Below are 10,291 nucleotides of genomic sequence, written 5' to 3'. Positions count from 1 at the left end.
ATTAGTATGGAAGCATCCTTAGGTAGTGTAGATTCATTCAAGTTTGTTCAAATCATGACATCCCTCCCCGGGGGGTAGGGTGGGAAAATTTATATGTATAAACATTTCAATACTGTTTTTCTCTACATAAAAATGCTCAGGTGAGCGATTTGGCCTCTTGTTCATTCATGCACATAAGAGTTGCATGTTGGCTGAAGTTTTTTGTTGTTCTAGAAACAAAATCATTCGAATTCATCTAAGTTAGACTACTTAGTGGTTTTATCATGTTGTAAATTTTGAATTTGCTAGGTGGAGGTAAGTGCAAAATTTAGAACATGAAAACTAGTTATCACTTTGTAAATTTTGCATTTACCTCCACCTAGTAAATTCATAGTTAACAACACAATAGTTTTCCTTGGATTAGAGATGTAGTTCTTCATTCTGCTTCTCTCTAATGCTTTTCAATCTTTCTTCGACTTTACCGAAAGAAAATGTTTAGAAACTGAAGAATCTTCTATTTCAAATCTGTGTTGTGTTATATATTGAAATAAATCATTTTAAAGATTTTGTTTTTGATTATGAAATGAATTGGTTTGATAAATTGGTCTAAAATACATGTAGTTTATTTTCACACAAAAAATCTAGAAGAAGAAGAAAATTATCAATTTTTTATACTAAACACAACTTTTCCATATGAGTGGGTCTTCGCTCCATTTTTTTGAAAGATTACAGTGCCTAGATATTGAACATCTAAAACAAAATCCTCCTTAGTGTTCTTGCTCTTCTTCGTCTTTCAACTACAGTTCCGCTGGACACCCCATTACTGGTGATGTTTATATAGTTGAAAATGAAGACCTCAAAGCAATCATTAAAAAGGTCCTAAATACAAGGAGCCCCGATATGAATTGGCGACAGAACTTTATTTCCATTATGAATTCTGTCGAAAATTATGTCAAACGTTGGGATAAATATGAAAAGGAAAACATGATCATTTTGTTAGAATGGATTAAGTGTTTTAAAAATATTTTAAAGATTCGTATTAGAAAAATAAAATGCAAAATGCGAACCATCTACCCTTCCGTTTTAACTAAATCGGAAGTGATGAAAGGGTTAGAGCGACTGCACAAAAATATTTTATAGTTCCAGCATACAAGGCTGGTAACAATATCGTCTTTGTTTGTATAAGGCTCATTATTATAATTGTATTTTAGAAGAACTTAATTTTAATTCTAAAATCCTACATATACTCACAAATCACTTTCCAAAGAAGAAATCCTTCAAAATCATATTTCAGTGATTAATAATCTTAATATACCAGTCAAGCAAGATGATTTCGATCTACCTGTATTGGATTCCTAAACTTCATAAAAATCCTTACAAAGATACATTGCTGAGTCCAGCAAATGTTCTACTAAGTCCTTATCTTTACTCCTTACGAAAATTTTAACTGCTGTAAAGAAGAAACTTAGACGTACTGTGCTACAGCTTATTCTAGAAGTGGTGTAAACCAGATGTGGATCCTCAAAAACTCGAAAGAACTTTTAGAAACTTTAAAATAACCATATTTTTCAAAAGTCTATAACATCAAAACTTACGACTTTTCTACACTTTATTCAACAATTCCTCACGATGAATTAAAATCTAGACTTTTTGTTATCATAGACAACTGCTTCTTAAATAAAAACAAACTCGGAAATTTTTGCATCTTGTGATTGGTCATCAGCAAAATTACTTCGTAAAAAACCACTCTGATTGTTCACACAGGTACTCTGAAGTTGATATTAAAAGGATGCTGGAGTTTCTTTTTGACAACATTTATGTAGTCTTCGGAGACCAAGTTTTCCAACAAACTGTTGGAATTGCGATGGGCACTAATTGTGCTCCTTTATTAACTGACCTGTTTTTTTTTATCCCTATGAAGCAGAATTTATACAAAAAATTCTACACGAGAAGAAGAAAACACAGCTGTGTCCTTCAATTCGACATTCAGATTTGTCGACGATGTTTTATCAACTAACAATAGTTATTTTCATTCGTATGTCGACTCGATATATCCCAGTGAACTTGAACTAAAAGACACCACAGAGTCTGCCACATCTGTTTCATATTAAGATATTTTACAGACTATAGACGATAAAGGCCAATTAACAACTAGATTGTATGACAAACGAGATGACTTTAGCCTTTCCGTCGTCAATTTTCCTTATTTATGTAGTAATATTCCACAATCACCTGCTTGTGGTGCTTATGTCTCCCAACTTATTCGCCACTCAGAGCTTACTCTGAGTACGATCAATTTTTAAAGTGAGGCAGGCTACTCACTAATAAGTTGATGTTACAGGGATTTCAACAGCCTCGTTTGAAGTCAGCATTTTGTAAATTTTATGGTCGTTATAATAACCGTGTTAGCAAATATAACCTATCATTGGGTCGTATTTTGGCTGACTTGTTTCGTACCAATTGTCAAGCCTTGGTTTTTGTACTGAATTGCGTCTACCTGATCAATACATAAGGCTCACGGCGGATGTGACCAGTCAACAGGGGATGCTTACTCCTCCTAGGCACCTGATCCCACCTCTTGAATTTCCAGGAGTCCGTATTTCATGCCCTCTTCACATATTTGTATTGTTTGTTGATTTTTGAGAAGATCGAGATCACTGTTCGTTATCTTTACCTTTTACACTCAAACCATGCGTAAAAACAACCACGCACGAATAATTCTTCGTCGAACAAAAACATGGTGCAAAGACCCACTGTACCTTAAAAAATACACATTTATGCACTTTCAACATTCGTACCTTTCCAAGAAATATATGAAACTAATTCAGTCAGAGTCATATCACAAACATGATTTAATGCTTTGTATGAGTGATATAGCTTAGCTTAGCAGTAAGCATGTTAGTCTCGAAGGGAAAATTAACAGAGGGTTTTTATTGTTTGGATTCGAACCCCAAGAATACAACTTTTTGAAAATCATAGAATCATGGAATAACTTTTGCCGAAACAATTTTCCGCAGAAAAGTTTTGTTTGTCATAGTTCATACTTCATTGATAACTTTATTCTAAATGCTAAATTCACAAATTGAATATAACTTTTATACTTTTGAAACTATAGGCATTTTGCACGCCTTATTCGCCCATCTTATTTAAATTGGCAATTTTTTATGGGATATTTTCTCTTTAGGCTTTTATGATTAGATGTAAACACACATGTATATTGGGAGTCGAAAATAAAATATTCAAAATTTTAGAAACATTATCTTCATCCGAAAAGCATTGGTATTCTTAATCAATATTTAAAAGTTATTCATTAAAAAGGAATCTGCATATATATGAATTGAATTGTGAGAACTAAACCTCTCAATTTTGAAAACAAATTACCAATTTTAAATCCATTTTATATCCTGGCCTTTATTGCGGTGTGTTTCTTCATCTAGTTCTTCTTCTTCTCTTTGATTTCCTTTCAACATGTGACTAGTCCTTTACTCAGATCTAATACTACTCTGGATTTAAAAAAAAATTATAGATCTAATTAATTTCCGAGTGAACAAATCCATCCATTGCGACATGCCTATATTAAATCAATATTAATTAAAGTCTGAGAATCGAGAATATCTTGACTAAAATTCGACATTGTGAGATTATTTTGATGCCGGTACAATAATAACAGTGTGCATACATAGACAATCGATTTACTGTAGGTGTACATTTTTTTAATCGACATTCAAAAACAAGCATATCAGCTGTACTCCTTGGTAATACAAATTGAACTCAGATGATATGATAAACTTAAAATGAAACGAGAAAGAGAGAGAATCTGATACTGCAGTTGTCCATACACTAAAACAGAAATTTATAAATAAATAATAACAACAACAACCAAAACAAGAGGTCCAGGGGCCACATCGCTCACCTGAGCACTCTGGCTAGGAAAAAAGCAGAAATCAGTTCAGTCTTGAAAAGTTTAAATATAAAACTGGTTCCGGGGGGTGTTAATTTGAACTAACTTGAATCTATACTTCATAGGGATCCTTTTGAATTAATATGACAAATAATGGCTTTGCCGTTCTTAAGAAGAAAATTTTGATTGATATATCCTTTGTATTCCTTTGTATAAGAATGATCCCCTGTTATGGCCCCTCTGTTCTCCTGGGGGGTCATGGTTTGTACAAATTTGAATCTACATTACCCGATGATGCTTCCATTTAAATATGACCAATCATGGCTTTGCAGTTCTTGAGAAGATTTTTAAAGATTTTTCCTATGTATTCCTATGTAAAACTTCGATCACCCATTGTGGCCTCACCCTACCCCCGGGGGTCATGATTTGAACAAACTTGATTCTACACTACTCGAGGATGCTTCCATATAAATAGGACCATTCATAGCTTTGCTGTTCTTGAGAGGAAGATTTTTAAAGATTTTTGCTATATATTCCTATGTAAAACTTCGATCACCCATTGTGGCCTCACCCTACCCCCGGGGGTCATGATTTGAACAAACTTGATTCTACACTACTCGAGGATGCTTCCATATAAATAGGACCATTCATAGCTTTGCTGTTCTTGAGAGGAAGATTTTTAAGGATTTTTGCTATATATTCCTATGTAAAACTTTGATCACCCATTGTGGCCCCACCCTACTCCCGGGGGTCATGATTTGAACAAACTTGAATCTACACTACCTGAGGATGCTTCCATATAAATATGACCAATCATGGCTTTGCTTTTCTGAAGAAGAAGATTTTTAAAGATTTTTCCTATAAATTCCTATGTAAAACTTTGATCGCCCATTGTGGCCCCACCCTACCCCGGGGGTCATGATTTGAACAAACTTGAATCTACACTACCTGAGGATGATTCCAAATAAATATGACCGATCATGGCTTTTCTGTTCTTAAGAAAAAGATTTTGAAAGATTTTTCCTATATATTCCTATGTAAAACTTTGATCGCCCATTGTGGCCCCACCTACCCCCGATGGTCATGATCTGTTCAAAATTGAATCTACACTACCTGAGGATGCTTCCATATAAGTTTCATATTTTCAATCACATTGGTTCTTTAGAAGAAGATTTTTAAATGATGCCATTAATTTTTCACGAATTCATTATTATCTTCCCTTGGAAGAAGGCGTGGCCCTTCATTTAAACAAACTTGAATCCCCTTTACCCATGGATACTTTGTGGCAAGTTTGGTTGAAATTGGCCCAGTGGTACTTGAGATGAAGATGAAAATGTGAAAAGTTTACGACAACGACGACAGACAATGGACAAATTTCGATCAGAAAAGCTCACTTGAGCCTTCGGCTCCTCAAATCGGAACAATCTCAAAAAGATTGAAATTTTTCATCCATGAAATAGCATACATACACCAAAGAGGGAAAAAATGATTTTTTTTTTTTTCATACTAAAACACAATTTTTTTTCACATGAGTTTGTCTTCGCTCCATTCTTTTGAAAAATTATACTCAAAATATGTGTAAAAATTTACCTTCTTTGGTTATCAAACATATGGAATATAGACCCATTAAACCTTTAAAATATACTTTTATGGCACAACTTTAGTATCTTTCCGAGAAATATTTATAGCCCATTAATATTTAGTCAAGGGTCATATCACAAATATGATTTAAATGCCTATATTTGGTATGAGCAGTATAGCTTAGTTGTTAGCGTATTAGTCTCGAAGGGAAAATTGAAACACAGGAATTTTATGGGTTCGAACGTCAAGAAAATCGCTTTTTTTTAAATTATAGAATGATTTTTGCCTAAAGAATTTTCCGCAGAAAAGCTTTGTCATAATTTTTACCTTTCAATGATAAGAACTCTACTTTAAATACTAAATCCACAAAATATTTGAAGCTATAAGCATTTTGCACGCCTTAATTGTTTCCCCATCATCTTTAATTAATTTTTGAATACACAAGTTTCATTGTAATTTAATGAATTCCTCATTGAAATTTACCTGTAACCTTATGTGGTGGATGCCAAATTAGCTCTCTTTGTATCTGTGTTACAACTTCATATTACGAGGGTTATTCGGAAAGTTCGTGGACTACCTTCATAACTTAGGGTCATATTATATCAAAATTTGGAAGAAGTATTTCAACAGTAAATTCAAATGATGTGTATTAAAAATTTTTAAAATATCGTGGTTTATTTCAAACTTTCTTAGATTTAAAAAATGTGAAAATCGGATCACGGAGTAGGTCCAAATTTTATTATTTACAACCAAGACACTAAATAATGTCTGAAGTCATATCTTCTGTAAAATGGCAGAAAAACGGAAAAATTCAATGTTCAAATTAAGAATTGTTTCATCGTTTCTGATTCCAAATTATGACGTAATATTTTGCTTCGTTGAAAAGAAATCAGTTCCAAAAGATAGGTATTCCTCATTGAAAAAAGGCAAAACGATGACGTCGTAGAACGTCACAGAGCGGCTGCGAGTTAACCATACAATTTTGTGTAGTACTCTGGAAAACTCTAGAAAAAAACACAATCATATCATGATTTTACAACCGCATATAGTGATTTAACCACTGCATATAATGATGTGACTACTGCATATAATGATTTTACCACATTATATTATGATTAACCACATCATATAATGATTTCACAACTGCATGAAATGTATGGAGATAACGAACAGTATTCAAGCTCAAAAGTCCATTAAACAATACAAATTTTGGAGCAGAGCAAACACGGACCTCTAAAACATCACAGGTAGGATCGGATGCCATGGAGGAGTGAGCATCCCCGCCATGTGCTCCTTGTCATGATCGGGTAATAACGGAAAAGTCCGTCGACAATTCAGTGTGTAAAAATGGCCTAACAATAAGTACGAAAAACGTCAGTCAGCATTTGACTTAATGATAAATTGTATTTGCTGACAAGGTCATTGTATCGACCATAGAACTTACGAAATGATGACTTTAATCGAGACTGCTGATATTCTCGTTTCATCAACAAGTTTGTCAATAACTTATATCGTTTTAGAAATTGTACATACGTAGAGCATGCTCTTGCGTATCGAATCAACTGAGAGATATAAACCCCGTATGCAGATGATGAAGGTATATTGCTGCATAACGATTGAAAAGTTAAAGTCATCACGTTTATCAAAAAGCTTGGTTGTTACCATTAACGTCTTTTTCTAATAAAATATCCAAATATGAAAACACATGTGTCAGACTCTGTGTTATCTTTTATTTCAAGCTCACTTGGATATATCGTATCGTATCATATCATGATTTAAAATCTGCATATAATGACGTGACCGCTGCTTATAATGATATAACCACATCATATAATGAATAAACCACTACATATAATCAAAAATTGACCTTAATATAGCTAAGGGTTGTAATTTGTAACTGACTCGTAACTATATTTTATAAGTCCGTTGTGTTACTCTGATTTGCAACTCTTTTTTTTTGTATCTCTGATATGTAACTCTGTTTTTGTAATTTGAATTTGACTACGGAATGTACCGTCTACCTGGTCAATACATAGGACTCATGACGGGTGTGACCCATCAACAGGGGATGCTTTCTTCTTCTAGGCACTTGATCCCACCTATGGAATTTCCGGGGATGTTTTATGCCCTCTTCACATATTTATATTGTTTGTAGATTTTTTCCTTAGTTATTTTGAGCTTTATTATTGTTCCTTATTTTTATTTTATTTTTTATTTTAACTTTACCTTTTTCCTGTAGCTCTGATTTGAGAATCTGATTTTCAGCGCTCTAATCTGTGACTCTGATATATATATATATATATATATATATATATATATATATATATATATATATATATATATATATATATATATATATATATATATATATATATATATATGTATGTATGTATGTATGTATGTATGTATGTATGTACGAGGGTTGTCCAAAAAGCTCGTGGACAATGGCGTTTTTGTCAAAATGAATGGTTCAAGGTATGCTTATTGTATATACCAAAATATAAGTCATGAAAATCCAAGTCGGAATAGTTTGGTTTTTATTGTTTGAACTTAATATTTTTGTAAAAATCTCGGTCATTAAAGGTCGCCGATAGTGCGCACGGACCAGGGTTAAAATGCCATGAACTTTTAAATAAAGTGATCTGATTGAAATGATTATTTTCTTTTTAAAACGAGTCAAAGCTGAATAAAAATTTAATATATCACAAATAAAGCAGTTATCGCTATTTTCTGATACCTTTAATATCGCTTACTAAATAGACAATGAAAATATTAAGTGAAAACCGCAAGAAGTATGTTTCAAAAATTGACAGAAAAAGCGACGTCGGCCATAACGGGACAGCGTCCAATCATACAATTATAGTTAATATAGTTGAAACGTCGTCAAAAACAAAATATTTATTCAAACAACTTAAATTTATAGGAAAATATTTAGTCTAGTGATTTGTAATTGGTGTATACGATTTTTCAGCGGTATGTAAAATTTCGGAGACACTACAAGAAGTGGAAAACTACTGTTATTTGATGAAAATAGGATATATTCCTATTCATGACGTTGTTATAAATATAGCGCCGTCGGGCTGGGCTGTGCATCCTGTGTTTACGAAGTGTTAATATTAATGACGCTCGTAAATTATTGTGTATTGTTTTGAATTTTAAAATTTGAATTAATTATAATCTATACATAAATATTATTGCACACATTTGGCAATGTGGCATAATAAAGAAAAATAGGGTTCGTCTATGAACATGCGATAAAAATTCAAAATTCATATTTCTGACGTTATTATGAAAAAAGCGTTACGTCAGAATGGTCCGTGCGAGTTGCATATGGTTTAAGAAGTATTTTATTCATGATATACATAAATGTATATACAATGAATATGGATTGAACAGCAGGCAAAATGGCCTATATAAGTTCTCTCCATTAAAGATCAAGGTACAAATCATGAAATGTTACAATAATATATATCATAACTTTTGCAAAGACATGTATTTTAGACTAATTTTTAAGGAGGATACAATGTACAAAATTGAAAAAAGAGGGGAATTGAACAATAAGGTGGAATAATGAAAGGAAAGAGAGAGAGAGAGAGAGAAAAAAAAAGAGGGTGGGGATAACGGAAAAGGGGAAGAGGCTCAGAGCCATATATGTATATGTACTTTCAGTGTACATGCTGCACATTAATGCTTATTACATTTTCACATTCTAAAATCTTTTAGTATTTTTTATAAAATTATGAACTTGATCAAATAATAACAAATTTTCTTTAAGAGATAGACAATCATAACCAGACAATACAATATTGATATCTCTTGGTATGTCATGATCAATCATATATGTGATCAAAGAGTTCCTGGCAAGATCATAACATGGGCATTGAAAGAAAAAATGAACAGAATCTTCAAAAGAATAACCACATTTTAAGCATTTAGGTGAACCAACTAAGTTATGATTAAACAAATCTGCATTAAGATTACTTGACAAGTTTCTCAACTGACAGTGGAATATATTTAATTTCCTTTGTCCGTAACTGTATAATTTTGATTTTATTTTATCATCAAGATTTTTATTTTGAATACTTTGTTTGAATTTAGCTACACTTGTTGCAGATTTCGTGCTATCTGGCAAATCATTCCATAACTTAATTGTAGATGGTAAAAAACTATTATAATATGCAACTGTTCTAGTGATTGGTATGTGATACAAATTACTATTGCGTAAAGCATAATTGTGTGAAACAGGTAGACACTGTTTAACCATATCATGCAAATATTCAGGTGTATAATTATTAAGTATTTTGTACATAAGTGTAAGCTTGTGTTTAGTTCTTCTTTCACTCAGTGTTTCCCATCCTAATTCTGTATATAAATTTTGTTTCGAAGAATTGCGCCTTAGTCCAGTAATGATACGCCCAGCCTCTACTTGTACACTTTCTAATAGATTACTCTGCTCCTGTGTACAATTATCCCACACTACATTACCATATTCTAAAATAGGTCTAATGAATGCAATATAAATTTTAATAAGGGAATCCCTGTTTAGTTTATATTTGAGTGTGCGAAGAACATTTAAACGTTGGCATGCTTTGTCATATATTTTGGAGATATGTTCGGACCAACCGCCATTGGATTGCATTATAAGTCCAAGGTGACAATGACTTTGTTTCTGTTCTATGTAGTTATGTGTGTGACCAAATGAAATTTGTGGATGTAATTTATTTGACCGTGTAAAATTAACATTTACAGTTTTATTAGGGTTAAAATCCACCATCCATTGTCTGGACCATTGTTTAATTTTTTCCAAGTCATCTATTAAAGAGATGGTAG

The sequence above is a fragment of the Saccostrea echinata genome, unplaced genomic scaffold, assembly GCF_033153115.1.
Source record: "Saccostrea echinata isolate AGI-Se365-2 ecotype Australia unplaced genomic scaffold, CSIRO_AGI_Sech_v1 ptg000056l, whole genome shotgun sequence".
NCBI classification, from domain to species: domain Eukaryota; kingdom Metazoa; phylum Mollusca; class Bivalvia; order Ostreida; family Ostreidae; genus Saccostrea; species Saccostrea echinata.
This window is presented reverse-complemented; position numbering follows the sequence as displayed.